Source organism: Podarcis gaigeae (genome assembly GCF_964106915.1).
Source record: "Podarcis gaigeae genome assembly, chromosome: 1".
Lineage (NCBI taxonomy): Eukaryota > Metazoa > Chordata > Lepidosauria > Squamata > Lacertidae > Podarcis > Podarcis gaigeae.
In genome coordinates, this window is record NC_139678.1 from 127,956,643 (window position 1) to 127,975,269 (window position 18,627).

Sequence of the window (18,627 nt, forward strand, 5' to 3'; positions counted from 1 at the left end):
ATGATGATGATGATGATGCTATTATTTATACCTTGCTCATCTTGCTGGACATAGTTTCAGTATGAAGGAAAGAGTCAGCATTGCACATGATGTCGCCTTCCTAGCTGCAATTTAGCTACTCTTACACAGCAGACACTTCCAGCACATAACTTGCTTGCTTCAGATCTCACCCTCCTAACACCAGTTTGCAACAACGAAAAATGTGTGGGCTAAGACTGATGATGAGCTTGATTATATAGCGTTCTATTCTATGTAAATTTCTTTTAAAAAAAGAGATATCTCTTTTTTTTTTTTTGGAGGGGAAGAGGCACTGGCCTACAAATGCACTGAACTATAAATAATTAGGCAATCCGTTCCTACTCAAAATCTGTACGTTCGCGTCCTCCGCGCTGCCAAAACGCACTGTTTCTTGTCGCCTTTTTTTAAATCGGCAAGGCAGGAGGGTTCTTTGTAAAACTCGCTTGGGGATTTTTAACTGCTGGCACCATCGCGGACTGTAATGGTGCTAGGAAATAGAGCCGCACACGAACTCCGGTGGCTTTCCCACACCACCTGCTTCCTAAATCCAGAGGTTTCCTATGCTTGGAAAATCCAGATAGGATTGCTGCATTGATTGCATAGGGCAGGGATATCAAATCGGTTAACCGCCATCGACAGGTTGATCCCCGGGTGATAGCGGTTGATCACACCGCAAATGATTGCAAAAATGGAAGATGGAGTTATCGCTGGCGGGGTTACTGTATTTTTCACTCTTTAGGATGCACTTTCCCCCCTCCAAAAATTAAGGGGAAATGTGTGTGTGTCCTATGGAGCGAATGCAGGCTCCTTGGCTTCAGCGATAACAACGCGAAGCCTCCAAAGCGCAGAGGGAGAGCTCCCCCTGCACTCCGGAGGCTTCGTGTTGCTTTCGCTGAAGCCCCCGGAGCGCAACGGGAACTCCCGCTGCGCTCCAGGGGCTTCAGGCAGCTATCCGCCTGCCTTCGGAGCGCAGCAGGAATTCCCACTGCGCTCCGAAGGCTTGCAGATAGCCGCCTGAAGCCTGGAGAGCGAGAGGGGTCGGTGCACACCAATCCCTCTTGCTCTCCAGGCTTCGCTTCGCTGGAGAGGCGCTGCACAGTTTTCCCTCTCTGTGCAGCGCCCCTTCAGCGAAGCGGGAGGAGAAATGGAAGGGGCTCCGTTTCTCCTGCTGCTTCACTGAAGGGGTGCTGAGCAGAGAGGGGGAGATTCCCCCCCCCCCGTTCTCCCCCTCCTATGGTCTGGTGTGTCCTATAGAGCGAAAAATACAGTAATACCTGGGCAGTGTTGTATGGAGTGTTCCCTGGCAAAAAGCAGCAGAACTATGCCACCCCCCCAAAAAAAAGCTGAACAACTTTGGCCCCATCAAAAAAACCTCAACAACAACTATGGCTTGCACCCTCTAAAAAAAGCTCAACAACTTAGGGTCGCCCCCCGCTAAAATGGGTAGATCACTGCTAGTTCTTTCTTCTGGGAGTAGATTGCAGGTTCTTGGGAGCTGGACATCCCTGGCATAGGGGAACTCCATATTTAGGATGGAGAAATTGCAGGATAGCAGTAGTTTTAGCAGAACGCTGAATGGATGGGGAGAGGAATTGAAGGACTCACAAGAGTTTCACAATCTGCATTAAGCTGCGGGGTGGACGGGCCCTGAGGCTCAGGAGCATCGTAAGGCAATAATACAGAATCAGGAAAACATTGTGGATCTTTGCTGGTGCCGGCTACTCCACCAGATCAATCTGGATTTGGGCCTAGAAGACCAAGGAAAAGCATTGGTGAACGGAGGGTGTTTAGTATGTGTGAGAAATGAGGATGTTGTTTTTTCACATAAACCACAAATGCAGCATTTTAGATAAATGTCAGCAGTTCAGATCGATTCGCACCTGAAAACTAGAGATGTTTAGAGCTTGTGGGCTGGGATGTGGTGTTTGGCTTGGCTCAGTAAGTAACTGCATAGGATCAAATAAGGGAAATAATAAATAAGGGTAAAGGTAAAGGGACCCCTGACCATTAGTTCCAGTCATGGCTGACTCTGGGGTTGCGGCGCTCATCTCGCTTTATTGGCCGAGGGAGCAGGCGTACAGCTTCCGAGTCATGTGGCCAGTATGAGGAAGCCGCTTCTGGTGAACCAGAGCAGCGCACGGAAACGCCGTTTACCTTCCCGCTGGAGTGGTACCTATTTATCTACTTGCACTTTGACGTGCTTTCAAACTGCTAGGTTGGCAGGAGCAGGGACCAAGCAGCGGGAGCTCACCCCATCGTAGGGATTCGAACCGCCGACATTCTGATCGCCAAGTCCTAGGCTCTGTGGTTTAACCCACAGCGCCACCCGCGTCCCTAATAAATAAGGGTAAGGGGCGCTGAAATAAGGGTAGTGGGAGATGTCAACAGAGGAGGGACAAATTAGGCAGTCGTGATAGGCTGTAAACCTTGCTTTGTTCAGATTGTATTTTAAGGGCCTTAGGACCCACTTCTTACACTATGGAAACACAATTTGCAGCATTGCCCAACCTCACTGCTGATCACCAGCGTTCGCTTCCAATTCCCTGAGTTTGTAGAGCTTGAGCCTGCATGCAGTATATCCCACTCTGATCTCAAAGTGGCAGTTTTAAAAATAGTTGCAGAACAAGACTTTGCCCACTGGAAAGTGCTGAAGAAATAAGACGCAGCGAGGACAGCATATATGATAACTTAGCTTTAAATCGCCCCTGACCTGACATAAAGGAGACAAGAAGAATCACCAGCTGACCACGTGGCAGCTCCAAAATTCAATTTTTAGATTAAAACCGCAAAGCGTCAGATGTTGAGGTGTCAGATGGGAGAAAGGCAGGATTAGGAACCACCACAAAGAGAAAGACAAAACACTTCTTACTCATACGGAGCAGGGTGTGGGAAAGGGATAAAAGATAAGTGTTACCATGGCAATAGTTGCTTGAAGACACATATTTTTAAATCTATCTCAGTGTAAGCATTCCAAACACATTTGTCTCTTCCTTTGAATTGCTGCTGTTGAAAATTCTCCTCACAGCTCTCGAAAGAGCATCCCCCTCCATCTGAAATGAAGGGGTGCAATGTTGCCCTCTTATTAAAAAAAAGCTAAAGGTAAAATGGGTGGGGGGCCTGTGACCCTCCAAATGGTGATGGGCAGCTGGATGCTGTTGAACTACAACTCCCATCAACCCCAGCAAGCATGACCAATGGCCAGAGATGATGGGAGTTGTAGTCCAGCCACATCTGAGGGCCACATGTTTCCCACCCCATATCAACATTTAATTTCCTCCCTGTATAAATTTCCTCCTGGTTTCCTCTCTGTTTAAATTTGTACCCTGGCATGTCTCCAATGGGACCCTCAAGGCAACTCAACAGAGCATGCTAAGACCAAGCTATTATCATGAAACCATAGCAGGAGCCCTGCTGGATCCGACCAAAGGCCTTTGCAGTTCCACATCCTGTCTTCCACAGTAGAGATCCAAACGCTTTTGAGAAGCCCAAAAGCATGTCATCACAGCCTTCTCTTGCTGTTCTCCCACAAAATACTGCCTCTGTTCCTGTAAGTAGAACAGCAGTCACTGATAGCCTTGTTATTGGTTGGTTGGTTGGTTGGTTGGTTGATTAATTGAATTTATATATCGCAGATTACCTTGCATGACATAGTGAGGTGTATTTGGCTGCAGACAAGCAGAGACATCACCTTGCCAACAAAGGTCCGTATAGTTAAAGCTATGGTTTTCCCAGTAGTGATGTATGGAAGTGAGAGCTGGACCATAAAGAAGGCTGATCGCCGAAGAATTGATGCTTTGAATTATGGTGCTGGAGGAGACTCTTGAGAGTCCCATGGACTGCAAGAAGATCAAACCTATCCATTCTGAAGGAAATCAGCCCTGAGTGCTCACTGGAAGGACAGATCCTGAAGCTGAGGCTCCAATACTTTGGCCACCTCATGAGAAGAGAAGACTCCCTGGAAAAGACCCTGATGTTGGGAAAGATGGAGGGAACAAGGAGAAGGGGACGGCAGAGGACGAGATGGTTGGACAGTGTTCTCGAAGCTACCAGCATGAGTTTGACCAAACTGTGGGAGGCAGTGGAAGACAGGAGTGCCTGGCGTGCTCTGGTCCATGGGGTCACGAAGAGTCGGACACAACTAAACGACTAAACAACAACAAGCCATGTCTGGAGGAGTTTTTAAAGAAGGTTCAAGTGCCCCTGTTAAAAACGAACAAACACAGACAGCCATTTGGTCAGAGGTCATGGCCTTAAAATGGCTTTGCTGTGCAACTGTGCTAATAATTTATTGGAGGCAATCAGCTTTATTGCCAAATTTGGGTTCCATCTTAAGGGCATTAGAACTGCTTTTGAATTAGAAGTATCTTCATTCATGTCTCGGCAAAGATCAGATTCCTAATAACAGTAACAGTTGGCGTTCGCTTCCTTATGTCTTGTTTCCCCTCTCCTACAGAATCCAAGCTGGTCCCTTCTGTTAAAAACCTAGAGATGCAAGACCCTGTTCCAGTCCTGCTCTGCTGCCTGACTTCTAATTAACCAAGAAAGAGAATTTAAACTGACACCTCTCAAGTCAACGATGAAGCACAGATTGCAGCAAGGGTAATATTGATCCATTTCTTTATGTGAGCTACAGCAAAGGGAAGGGTAATCAACAGCCAATAGAAGCCAGGTTATGTGGGCCAATGCAGGTCCCTTCGAACCAAGGACTGCTGACACGTGTTGTCAGTGCAGGATTTCTTAAAGCCTTGCATGTTACATTCCCTTTGGAATGACTGTGTTCCTCTTGTTTAAAAAGGGAGTGGGAAATGTATGCCCGACCTGAGGGATGTCTTATGAACTGAAGGGATCATAGGAGAGGGTCCCTTCTAAAGGGGATCTAGGAGAGGATTTCCTTCTAAAGCCTGCGGACGTTCCAAGAGTGGCCTACAATGGAATTAGACCAGAAAATAAAATGAGGAAATATGAATAAACGTGGTGGCACACAAAGCTATTTCATCTGTCCTAGTGAAATAACAATGGGACATTCAAAACCTCTGTACCGTATTAGATGAGAGGGAAACTGCAACAAAATGTTGCCATGTACTATAGCCTACCATTGCCAAGCAGACATGCCATGTTTTGCCCAGTTTTCCATTTTTATTTTCCAAATGACTGTCAACATTCTGTGGCTCCTAAGTAAGCCCAGTCCTCTTTGGGATGTTTTGGGGGCAGTTTGCCCTCTTAGATGTTATATTTTAAAACATGTCTCTGTTCTTTGGCAAAGCTCAGGGTTCCTTGAGCAAGCAGACATCTTGTTTGTGCTCAGTGGCTCCATTTTGGTTGCAATCCGGTTGACACCCATCACATGTTTCTGTTAGAAGGCACGAGTAAAAGCTACCCAAATTACGGGAAAGAATAACATTAATCTACTGGAAACTGGTGAAATATCATTTAGAGGACTGCATTCATTTGTGTTTACACTACACAACCACACAATAGCCTCTCTCTCTACACACACCCTATACGCTTCTGGGCTTATCTGCCGGTCCGACTTGGTTTTTAACTATCAGTTGGCCTTGCATATGAAAGTTGCACGCATCTATTGGGGAAGTGAGAGCTGGACCATAAAGAAGGCTGATCGCTGAAGAATTGATGCTTTTGAATTATGGTGCTGGAGGAGACTCTTGAGAGTCCCATGGACTGCAAGAAAATCAAACCTAGCCATTCTGAAGGAAATCAGCCCTGAGTGCTCACTGGAAGGACAGATCCTGAAGCTGAGGCTCCAATACTTTGGCCACCTCATGAGAAGAGAAGACTCCCTGGAAAAGAGTCTGATGTTGGGAAAGATGGAGGGCACAAGGAGAAGGGGATGACAGAGGACGAGATGGTTGGACAGTGTTCTTGAAGCTACCAACATGAGTTTGACCAAACTGCGGGAGGCAGTGGAAGACAGGAGGGCCTGGCATGCTCTGGTCCATGGGGTCACAAAGAGTCGGACACGACTAAATGACTAAACAACAACATTGGGGCTGCTCAAGAACAGCATATCTACATGGATAGCTCAGTTGGGTTAAAGAATGGTGCTGATGACACCAAGCTTGCAGGTTCAACCCCCGTATTCCTGCATTACAGGGGGTTGGATTAAATGATTCTTGGGGACCCTTCGAACTCTACGATTCTAGCCCACTAATTATCCAGCTGCCACCATCTCCAATGAATTAAGAGGACAGAAGCGAAAAGGTGCTGCCCTTCTAGGGAATTGCTGCTTCGTTTAATTTAGGAAATACAGCTTGCCGTCATAACTGTGATAGAACCAGATATTTGTATCATATTTCTCCTTCTCCCAATTTGCCAGATCTACAGCAGTGGGTTCCTAAACCAACACCTCTAACTGAGACGAAGCCACGAGCCCCTCCAACGGAAGTGTACTGTCAACGGCAGATTTGTACTTCCTTGATCTGAGCAGTGGCTGATTTTTTCTCGTGCAGGAGTTTAGTCAGATGTAAGGGACTGATTACATTTAACTTGTTTGTTCCAGATAATCCTTTAAGGCAATTTAAGCTTTTCAGCTGCAGCACAGTGGCTCCTTCCCTGCTGTGATCCGAATTACGGCTGAATAGCCATCCAAGAATTCTAGCATATCCAAGCAACAAGAGAGGCGTCGGCGTCGGTTTGTACTCAGTAGGTTTCAGCCCCCAAAGATGTCAAAGAGAGACATATTTTTTGATATATATATATATATCTATCTATCTCCTTGGGTCTTGCAGTGTCGCCTCATGTGACAATAATGGATGCAAAAGGGTAGAGGCTTCAAACAAGGGATAAATGGATTGCCTCTGCACAGAACCTCTGGGAAAGCTGCCGGCTCACTTCAGCATTTATTAGCATTCATTCCCCATTCCAAGCTCTGCAAAAATATGAATCGACTTCTGCAACACTAGATTCTGCTCCCTGCCTTCCACACCTTGCATTCAGAAAAAGGAAGACTGTATAGAATGTGGCCCATTTACACCTAATTGAAAAAATGTGCTGCACTGGGTGACGCTTTGCTTTCACACAGTTTTGACTTCCGTTAGCATAATTTACAAGGGTTCCGTTAAGTAAAGCTCCCAAAATGTCCATATCATGTCTCTTTTGGGTGTTAGCTTACCCCTGCTGCAGAGCCATATTCACAAGAAGACTGTGCTGTACACTAATGATACTTTACATTAGTTCAGTGGTCCCAAGTAATGGGACCTGGTAAAATGGCACACTATGGCGCATGCTCTAGTTATCTCCCGCTTGGACTACTGCAATGCGCTCTACGTGGGGCTACCTTTGAAGGTGACCCGGAAACTGCAATTAATCCAGAATGCGGCAGCTAGACTGGTGACTGGGAGTGGCCGCTGGGACCACATAACACCGGTCCTGAGAGATCTGCATTGGCTCCCAGTACGTTTCCGAGCACAATTCAAAGTGTTGGTGCTGACCTTTAAAGCCCTAAACAGCCTCGGTCCTTATACCTGAAGGAGCGTCTCCACCCCCATCGTTCAGCCCGGACACTGAGATCCAGCGCCGACAGCCTTCTGGCAGTTCCCTCATTGTGAGAAGTGAGGTTACAGGGAACCAGATAGAGGGCCTTCTTGGTAGTGGCGCCCACCCTGTGGAACACCCTCCCTTCAGATGTGAAGGAAATAAGCAGCTATCCTATCTTCAAAAGACATCTGAAGGGGGCCCTGTTCAGGGAGGTTTTTAATATTTAATGCTGTATTGTTTTTAACACTTGATTGAGAGCTGCCCAGAGTGGCTGGGGAGACTCAGCCAGATGGGCGGGGTATAAATAATAAATTATTATTATTATTATTATTATTATTATTATTATTATTATTATTTCTCTTTGTATGAGAACCATCTGTCCTTTCCAATCTCAGATCCAGAAATGAACCCCCAGATACTGCATTGATCCCCAGGAAGCATTGCTGGCGATCTGGCAGCCTTCCTCCAAAATTCACATTACCGAGCATTTGGGAATAAACAAGTCTCTCATGGATGTATATTTCTAAAGTAGTTTTTCTTGCTATGGAGGAACCAGTAGCGTGCAATAACTCAACAAGACAATAACTGAACTGCTTCCTTTTATCTGTCCTTCCAACATTCACCTTGGCTTGCTTTTCCAATTAATGATGAAAAATGGAGGACTTTAACAGTGGATCAATACCCCTCCTCAGTTTAAGTTTGATCACAACAGGATCCTGCCACCAGCCAGTTCTCAATGTAGGTGTTCAGACCAAAACCATTGGATATTTGGAGAGAGGTGGGGCTGGTTCACTCTGGGAAGAAGGCAACGTTTTGCCATGCACAGGAGAAATGTTATAATGAACGTGAAGCTCCTTGGAAATGGGGACAAGGCAATGGGGGGGGGGTTTCACACTTACGTCTAATCCCGCCTCAAATCCCACCTTTGTACAGTCCTTCCATCCCCATGTCCTATTACAGGAGTCACCAGTATGGCTTCCAAGAATGCCACACCAACGTGCCCGCCAGTTCTTCTTACGGCACCTGCCCTGGATCCTGCCCCTAGACCATGCAAGCAGATCTGACTTGCAAGTAAGAAAAAGGCACAGCACTCAAGAGTCACAAGCAACAAAGGGAAAAACGCTCTCCTATTTATCCAGTCTACCTCCCTTTCCTCCCCACTTCCTGTTTTCCCACCACGGTTTATAGCAAACTAGCTGCTCCAGAGCAGAAAAACACAAAAGGCAAGGCTCGTTTAAGGCTTATTCTTAGTTTACAGTACCACAGGCAGGTCCAGTTGTTTGGATATCAGAATCTGTGGTGTGTAAAGCAAGGGTTGGGTATTAATTCATTGTGTTTGGATAAATGAATTTCCGTACAACAAGCATTTGTATACTGTGACTTGCATGCATTCCTAGTTCAGAGGCTGCTGTTAGTGCAGATTAGTGCTGGTTGATTAATGCAGGGAGTAAAATAATCCGTTTGCTAGAGTATATGCTGGCCTCCTGTACGCTTCTGGATACAAGTTTTTAAATCTATTGTTAGAATAGGTCGCCTGCACCTCTGCAAGCAGCCTCTTCCTTCGCTTCATGTGTCAGCTTCCAAAATCAGCCAAGGCCAACCTCTCTGGACGGCACATCTAATGCAGTTAATTTGAACTGAGTGCATCAACAATCTCTGGGGCTGCTTCTCAGTAACGAACGCTTGCTTCCAATGCAGGGATCTTCCAGTGTCTGAGTTTTGATTATGCTTCAAGTACAATATAATAAGCCCTTATTATCTGAACAGTCACTAACGTCGCTAAGGTTATACCGATGCGATACTTACTTTAGAATATTCTACAGCCAGTGATGGTACTTTAAAAGCAGCACTGAAGAGCTGATATCTGCCCCGGTTTTTCTTTCCTTTTCTTTTCCGCCGACAAAAGCTCCCAAAACTTGAACAGCTATACAGCGACAGGCATAAATGCACCTAGTAGATAGCAAGGAGCGAGGCAGTGATGGGGAGAATGTCCCTTGATGATGAGCATCTGTTTAAAAGACTTATTAGGAATCCTGCCAAGGGACGTGGGTGGTGCTGTGGGTTAAACCACAGAGCCTAGGACTTGGCGATCAGAAGGTCGGTGGTTCAAATCCCCGCGATGAGGTGAGCTCCCGTTGCTCGGTCCCTGCTCCTGCCAACCTAGCAGTTCGAAAGCACGTCAAAGTGCAAGTAGATAAATAGGCACCACTCCGGCGGGAAGGTAAACGCCGTTTCCGTGCACTGCCTGGTTTGCCAGAAGTGGCTTAGTCATGCTGCCCACATGACCCAGAAGCTGTACGCCGGCTCCCTCGGCCAATAAAGCGAGATGAGCGCCGCAACCCCAGAGTTGGCCACGACTGGACCTAATGGTCAGGGGTCCTTTACTAGGAATCTTGCCAGATAAGAGCAGAAACGACTCCTGCAAACGCAAGGTGGATGGACCAGAGCTTTCTGTAGATCTTTGTGCCTTTTATAAATGGAGTGCTTTAATTACACTAAATTATATAGGAACAGGATGGTTTTCTAAACAAACTCTGTGTTGAGGGGGAACTACCAGCCAGCTGCAGCCGTCTCCGTTACATGTTTCCCCTCGAGCTGAGAAGTATCGCATTCTGAAATAGGAATATGACTTTTGCTGTTGCAAAAACGGATTGGGCCAAGTCCTTCATGGATGTGACTCACTCCAGTTTGCTCATGTGGGCAGAGAATTTAGATCATACAAGTGGCTGATGGAAATTGGTGAGAAATAGCGGCTGCTTTCTGTAGAGGAGGAGGAGGAGGAGGAAAGTTCCTGTTGCTGGCATCTTGTAAAAAGGAACGCTGCTAAATTCAAGGAGCTCTGTTAACATTTTAGACTAGAAGAGGTTTTGTTGTAAGAACAGCAAGCGAGGGAGACTGGCAACTGCAGAATTTATAAATTGCATGAATATCCCTAATGCATCTCTTCAAGGTGGTACACTGGGGGGGGGGGTTGCAGGGTTTTGTTTTGCTTTGTTGTGATACTGTTCCCCTAAATAAGCTCTTTGTCCGCTAAGTGTCTACCTGGGTAACGGTTCCGAATTAGCGTCTGTTCTCCTGTGCTGAGAGCAGCTAGCAAGTGCCTCAATTAATCTTTTGTTTAAAAACGCTGTTAAGTACTGACAAGAAACAGGCTGGTATAAAATAAATAAATAGCCCTCTGAGATTGTGCACACGCTGCAGGTCAGGTAATATAATTAGAGTTCAAATTCCAAGGGAGCTATTCCAAGTTACTCCCCATTCAACAAAGCTGTACACTTGGCAACTCCTTACAAAAGCAATTATTATATGCAAACGTTTAGAAATCTCTCTGGTGCGAGCTGCAGAATTTGAATCTCTGATGTAGGGTCTGGGAGGGATTCAGGCTCTGCAGAGCTTAAAGAGAGAAAAGTTTCTAGCCCTCATTATTATAAAGGAGAATGTGTTTGTTGGTTTGTTTATCCAACCAACCAACCCTGAAAACTGTAGGTTTGTTTATACATTTCAATAATTTTACAATCATTTTAACATTCCGAAACTCGACTTCTTTCCCCCCTTTTTCTGCAGTTCCTTAAATATATTTTTTGTATTTTCTGCATATTCCAAATTAACTTAATTGACACATTTATTCATTTATTATATACTCTTATCAAACTGTGCTTAGGTTTTGTATCCCTGAATGACAAACCATCGCCCTACTTCCCCAAGATCTTTGGCAAGACAAAAAATAATAATAATAAAATAAAAATAAAAAATAAAAATAAAATAAAAATACCCTGAAGAAGAAAGATCTGATCACATTTGCAGCCAGAGCAAAACATGCAATTCACACAGATTCACTTTTGGTTTGGAAACAGACAATAGTTTATAATAGAAGCATTGTCATCTGTGGAACATGCGATGGTTTTATTTGTGCTGCACTTCGTCCCTGGTAAAATTGCCTTCCCACATTCCCCTCAGGGACAATAAATAGAAGGTAAGGCAACATAGGGAACCTGTAGCTCTCTAGAAGCTGGACTTCCAACTCATGCCAGCCAGCAGGTAAGGGACAGCAAGGGATTAGGTGCACAATCTGAGCAATGATACTACCTTGAATACCATATTTTTTGCTCTATAAGACTCACTTTTCCCCTCCTAAAAAGTAAGGGGAAATGTGTGTGCGTCTTATGGAGCGAATGCAGACTGCGCAGCTATCCCAGAAACCAGAACAGCAAGAGGGATCGCTGCTTTCGCTGCGCAGCGATCCCTCTTGCTGTTCTGGCTCTGAGATTCAGATTTATTTTTTTCTTGTTTTCCTCCTCCAAAAACTAGGTGCGTCTTATGGTCTGGTGTGTCTTATAGAGCGAAAAATACGGTACTCATCCCACCTTTAGTACTCTGCAAAACATTGATCTGGCATGCATTTTATGCTGCACAATGTTGTTTTCTCTGGGTTGCAGAACTGACATGCCTCCGTGTTAGCTTGTCGTTCTGGCATGCCCACGTTCTTGTGTTAGTAAGAGACTAGAAATGAGAAGAAGCAGGAACTAAAGACTTCAAAGGGGATTTAAATTAAACCAAGAACCGAGTTAAAGGAGGCTGAAGCTGATTAGGAATGAGTCACAGGTACCTGGAAAGTAACGCAAATAATTAAGGTCTCCATTATAGGATTCTCCTGGGTAAAGGCAATTGCAGAAGGGGAAGGGAGTAAGTAGACTTCAGTGGGGGTTCCTGGAGTGATTTTCCAAAACTCTCCAGATGTGGGAGTTTAGGAAAAAAACCAACGTTATTTGGTGGTAAAGATTCTTGGGACTTGAACCCGCACAGTGGGGAACCCACACAGTTCCCTAACCATTCAGCCACAACAAGCAGGTTGATCATTGCCATTCACGACTGGACCTAATGGTCAGGGGTCCCTTTACCTTAAGCTGTAGACTTAGTTCGAGAAAGCAGGAAAAGCCCTCATTGAAAGGGTATAACATAGAGCGGTGATGTTTTGTGCTCCTCCCCTGCACAGCTCACAACTTCTCCTTGTTTTAGTCATTCCCCTTTTTTTAGTGGGATGGCTTGGCCAGCAGAGGGTTTCGCCAGTCTATCTGTCATGGCAGTATATCTGGAGTTCCACCGGTATTGTGAGTCCTATTGCCTCAGCCAGCAGATCTTGAGTATAGCATTGCACACCCAACCTAGACAGCATCTTAAAAAGCATAGACATCACCTTGCCAACAAAGGTCCATATAGTTAAAGCTATGGTTTTCCCAGTAGTGATGTATGGAAGTGAGAGCTGGACCACAAAGAAGGCTGATTGCCGAAGAATTGATGCTTTTGAATTATGGTGCTGGAGGAGACTCTTGAGAGTCCCATGGACTGCAAGAAGATCAAACCTATCTATTCTGAAGGAAATCAGCCCTGAGTGCTCACTGGAAGGACAGATCCTGAAGCTGAGGCTCCAATACTTTGGCCACCTCATGAGAAGAGAAGACTCCCCGGAAAAGACCCTGATATTGGGAAAGATGGAGGGCACAAGGAGAAGGGGACAACAGAGGACAAGATGGCTGGACAGTGTTCTCGAAGCTACCAGCACGAGTTTGACTAAACTGCGGGAGGCAGTGGAAGGAATGCCTGGCGTGCTCTGGTCCATGGGGTCACAAAGAATCAGACACGACTAATCGACTAAACAACAACAAAGCATGTAGACCCAAACCAGTACATTGTCTATATATTTTTTTTTCAAAATTTTTATTAGGTTTTTTTAATAAAAGAGATACAAAAATGAAAAACAGCATTGTTTGTGTCTTTACAAAATTTCATAACATCTTGGACTTCCTCGCGTCATCCGCTCGCACTTACACTGTTCATAAAATTTTTCAAGCAAATTACCATCTTATTTGTAATCTTATAACCAATCATTACAATATAGTCTAATAATACTCATCTAATTTAGTGATGGCCAATTGTTTATAATCAAGCATCCTTCTTAGCATTCCATCAAATTACAATAATTTTGTAGATAAATCTTAAATTTCTTCCAATCTTCTTCAATCCTTTCTTCTCCCAGGTCTCGAATTCTGCCAGTCATTTCCGCCAGCTGCATATAGTCCATCAGCTGCATCTGCCATTCTTCCAGCGTGGGTAGATCTTGAGTTTTCCAGTTCTTTGCGATGAGTATCCTTGCTGCCGTTGTTGCATACATAAAGAAAGTTCTGTCCTTCTTTTACACCTTCTGGCCGACAATACCCAGAAGGAAGGCCTCTGGTTTCTTAGTGAAAGTATACTTAAATACCTTTTTCAGTTCATTATATATCATTTCCCAGAAGGCCTTCACTTTAGGGCAAGTCCACCAGAGGTGAAAGAATGTTCCTTCATTTTCTTTACATTTCCAACATTTATTGTCAGACGAGTGTTATATTTTGGCAAGCTTAACTGGGGTCATGTACCATCTGTATATCATTTTCATTATATTTTCTTTCAAAGCATTACATGCAGTAAAGTTTAGCCCAGTGGTCCACAACCTTTCCCATTCCTCAAACATAATGTTATGCCCAATGTCCTGTGCCCACTTTATCATAGCCGATTTAACCATTTCGTCTTGTGTGTTCCATTTCAACAGCAAGTTATACATTCTTGAAAGTACCTTAGTCTTAGGTTCTAACAGTTCGGTTTCCAACTTCGATTTCTCCACCTGGAACCCTAGCTTTTTGTCATTTTTAAAAACTTCTTTAATCTGAGCGTAATGTAACCAGTCTCGCACTTTATCCTTCATTTTTTCCATACTCTGCAATTTCCAGTTATTTCCATCTTTTTCTAATATTTCCCAATATTTTGGCCAATTGGCTTCCATATTGGGTCTTTTTCGAGCCTTAGCTTCCAGAGGTGAAAGCCACCTTGGGGTTTTATTTTCCAATAAGTCTTTATATTTTGTCCAGACATTAAACACTGCTTTTCTGACAATATGGTTCTTAAAGGCCTTATTGATCTTAACTTTGTCATACCATAAGTATGCATGCCAACCAAAATTATTATTAAACCCTTCCAGATCCAACACATCAGTGTCTTCGAGAAGTAGCCAGTCTTTTAGCCAGCAGAAAGCTGCGGCTTCATAATACAACCTTAAGTCTGGCAGGGCAAAGCCCCCTCTTTCCTTTGCGTCAGTCAGTATCTTAAACTTAATTCTGGGCTTTTTGCCCTGCCAGACAAATTTAGAAATATCTCTCTGCCACTTCCGGAAGCATTCCATCTTGTCTATAATCTGTAGTGTTTGAAACAAAAACAACATTTTTGGCAATACATTCATCTTAATAGCAGCAATTCGGCCTAACAAAGAAAGCTTCAATTTTGTCCAACTGTCCAAGTCTCTCTTAATTTCAGACCAGCATTTTTCATAATTTTCCTTAAATAGACTCAGATTTTTTGCTGTTATGTTCACCCCTAGGTACTTTACCTTTTTCACCAATGATAATTCTGTTTCTCTCTGAAACTGTTCTGATTCAATATCTGTCAAATTTTTCCCCAACACCTTAGTTTTCTGTTTGTTTAACTTAAATCCCGCCACCCGACCAAAATTGTCAATCAATTGTAAAACTCTTTTCGTACTAGATTCCGGCTCCTGCAGTGTCAAAACTAGGTCATCTGCAAAAGCTTTAAGTTTATATTGTTTCGCTCCGACCTGGATCCCTTGCACCAACCGGTCCCCTCTGATCAAGTTTAAGAGCACCTCCAGGACTGAGATAAATAACAAAGGGGAAATCGGGCAGCCTTGTCGTGTTCCTTTTTCAATTTTGAACTCTTCTGTTACCACATTATTAACAATCAATTTTGCTTTTTGTTCTGAATATATTGCGTCAATCCCATTTTCAAAACTCCTCCCCACTCCCATTTCTTTTAAATTTCCCTTCATAAATTTCCAAGAGATGTTGTCAAAGGCCTTCTCCGCATCTATAAAAATTAGCACTGCTTTAGTGTTTATGTCAGTTTGCAAAAGTTCCAGGACATCAATAATGTTCCTTGTGTTAGCAAACATGTGTCTGCCTGGGAGAAAGCCTGCCTGGTCTTTATGAATTACTTGACTTAAAACTCTTTTAAGTCTGTTTGCCAAAACATCAGCAAATATTTTGTAATCCACATTTAAAAGGGAGATGGGGCGGTAGTTCTTGAGCTGTGTCTTTTCAGTTTCTAATTTTGGTATCAATGTGATAAACGCTTCTTTCCACGATTCTGGCGCCTTCTTTCCCTCCATAATTTCATTGCTGACCTCCAGCAGTGGTTGGATCAAATAATCACTTAATGTCTTATAGTACTTAGAGGTCAAGCCGTCTGGCCCTGGAGATTTGCCCAATTTCAAGTTCTGAATGGCATGTTCAATCTCTTGTCGTGTTATTTTGCTGTTCAGGAGTAGTCTATTTTCTTGTGACAATTTTTTCAATCCGTTTTTCCTCAAAAATTGTTCAATCTCAACTTCATTCTGCGGCCCTTGAGTATATAATTTTTTAAAATATTTTTGAAAACACTTTCTAATCTCCACGGGGTTCTGTATACTTCTTCCTTCAATTTCCAAATTTGTTACTATGTTCAATTTTTGTCTCTTCTTCAACTGCCAGGCCAGCAGTTTCCCACATTTATTTGCCGATTCAAACGTTTTTGTTTCATTGATTTAATCTTCCATTCTATTTCCTGGTTTATCAGTTTTGAATATTGTGCCTGATGAAGTTTAATTTCTCTCAAAATCGGCTGTGACTTCGGATTGGCTCTTAGCTTCTTCTCTAGTTCTTTAATTTTCTCCAGAATCTTGTCTTTCTTTTCATTTTGTGTCCTTTTCCTTATGGCATTCTGTTGTATCAAGAACCCTCTCATCACAGTTTGCTTGCGTCCCAAATTGTTCTTTTTTCCACCGCGGTGTTCAGGTTTATTTCAAAATAGTCCTTTATAACTTTTTGGGCCTTCTTAATTATCTCCTGATTTCTAAACAAATTGTCATTCATCTTCCATCTAAAGGAGCCGGTTGGTAATAATGTCATGTCCATTTTCAAAGCATTATGGTCGGAGCATGTCTTTGGGCAGATTTCCACTTTCCTGACCTTAGGTGCCAGACCTCTAGTAATCCAAATTTGGTCGATTCTTGTCCAAGTCAGTTGAGCCTCAGAGAAAAATGTTCCTTCTTTTCCTAGGGGGTTCTTGATTCTCCATATGTCAATCCAGCCCATATTTTCTGTCATTTCAAAAAAGGTCTTTGGTAGTCTGCCATCTTTGGTAACTTTTTGACTTTGCGACTTATCCATGTTAGTTGATACAATCCCATTCATATCTCCCATCATTATGATGTTGTCATAGTCCAGATATTCCAGCATGCTTTCATGCAACTTCTTATAAAATTCCGATTTCCCATCATTTGGTGCATAGATTCCTAATATCAAAATTTTTTCTCCTTGATACTGTATTTCAATTGCCAAAATTCTGCCATGTTCATCTTTAAATAAAAATTTAGGTGAGAGGCTCTCTTTTGCATATATCACCACCCCTCTCTTCTTCACCATATCTGAAGATATAAATTCTTGGCCAAGTCTCTTATTTATCAGCACTTTTCTGTGGAGCCTTGTCACGTGGGTTTCTTGCAGGCAAATAATGTCCAATTGTTCCTTTTTTAATATGTGAAAAATTTTCCTCCTTTTCTCCGGAATGTTGCAGCCATTTATATTCCAACTCAGAAGTTGCAGAGACATCCTGGATAGATCTGGTTATTTTTCTGGGGGTGGTACCTTTTTTGCTGAATCTTCAGGATCCAAGGGTGCAGGTACCTCTGGTGTTTCGGGCTCCGATGGTAGTCCAAGTTTTTTATGAAGGTCCTCTCCGTATTGGTTCAGAAATTTGTCTCTGTCTTCCAATGTTCTAATTTTGATCTTCCTCCCTCTGAAAGTAAAAGATAGTCCTTGTGGAAAATCCCACCTAAAGATGATGGCGTTGCTCCTCAAAAGTCTTGCTAATTCCAAATATTCCGATCTCAAATCCAAAAGCTGTTTGGGAACGTCCTTGTATAACTCGATCCTCTTATCTAAAATGTCCAGTGACTTTCCGTAGTGTAGGCCCAAAATCTTGTCCCTCTCCTCCTTTGATCTCAGTGATATCAAACAGTCTCTGGGCTTGTCTTTTTTTGTCAGTCTTCCAAGTCTGAAAGCTGATGTAATCTTAAAGTCCGTCTCTTCTAGGTTCCAGTGCTTGGAAAATATTTTGGTCAGAAACTCAGCCAGGTTGTCCTCTTCCACTTCGGGTATCGATCTAATCCTTAAGTTGGTCTCCCTACTTCTCAGTTCAATCATCGAGAGATAGGTCTGGTGTTCACCAACTTGTTTGTTGAGTGGCCTCACCTCTTTTTCTAACTTTCCCAGCCTTTGGCTGGTGTCTTCAACCAATTTTCTGTTCTCCCCTGTAGCTCCCTTCAATTCTGCAATTGTTTCCACGTTCTGTGCCACTTGTCCAGCTAATTTATTTAAACATTCGGTGTTTTGGTCTATTTTAAAAGTTTGCTCATCAGCTTTTTTATCCAAGGATTCCACTTTCTTATCCAAAGATTCCAATTTTTCATATATTTTTTTTAAAATGGAGGCAGCTGTTCCTGAGGCCATATCTTCCAATTGTAGTTCCTCTGTTTCTCCTTCCCCTGCACGTGGCAGAGAAGCTGCTGCTTCCTCAGAGAGCACAGTGGGTACCGAAGATCTGCGTTGCTGCAAGGCTGAGGCTAAAGTTGTTTGTCTAGTTCGCGGTCTTTGTTCTTTTTCCTTTTCTTTTGGCTCCTTTTTCTTTGCGCCACTCATTCCAAATTTATCTAAGGCTCAAGGTCAAGCTGAGTTGTTCCCATGAGAAAAAGACAGCCCAGATGGTAACATTCAACCAGGAGACCGGGAAACAGAAAGTATAAGGATGTCACTGCTGTAAAGTCCAAAACCTCTAGGGGGAGCTTAAAAAGTCTTTCAGAAGGGAATCAATAAATATAGTTCACAGAGAAAACAAAACCCATGTCCAAAAGCCTTCAAATGCTAAATCTTCAGCAGAGTTGGTTTTACAAAAACACAATGTTTCAAGCAGTGCTTGCTGGTACCTCATAAGATGTCAAAGTAGCAAAGTCCAAGCCCCTCAGATTTTTTCCAA

General features: G+C 43.5%; 2 long non-coding RNA genes across 2 annotated transcripts in view; both read right to left on the minus strand.

The window, feature by feature from the left end:
- LOC310833437 overlaps positions 1-18,627 on the minus strand; it is a 309,440-nt gene that overhangs the window by 10,198 nt on the left and 280,615 nt on the right. The gene's annotated exons all lie outside the window — the stretch shown is intronic.
- On the minus strand, positions 2,817-9,504 carry LOC310833883. The gene is made up of 3 exons (XR_014558983.1): positions 9,319-9,504; positions 8,136-8,306; positions 2,817-3,068 (listed from the first exon to the last, which is right to left on the minus strand). It is a non-coding gene; the product is annotated as an uncharacterized lncRNA (long non-coding RNA).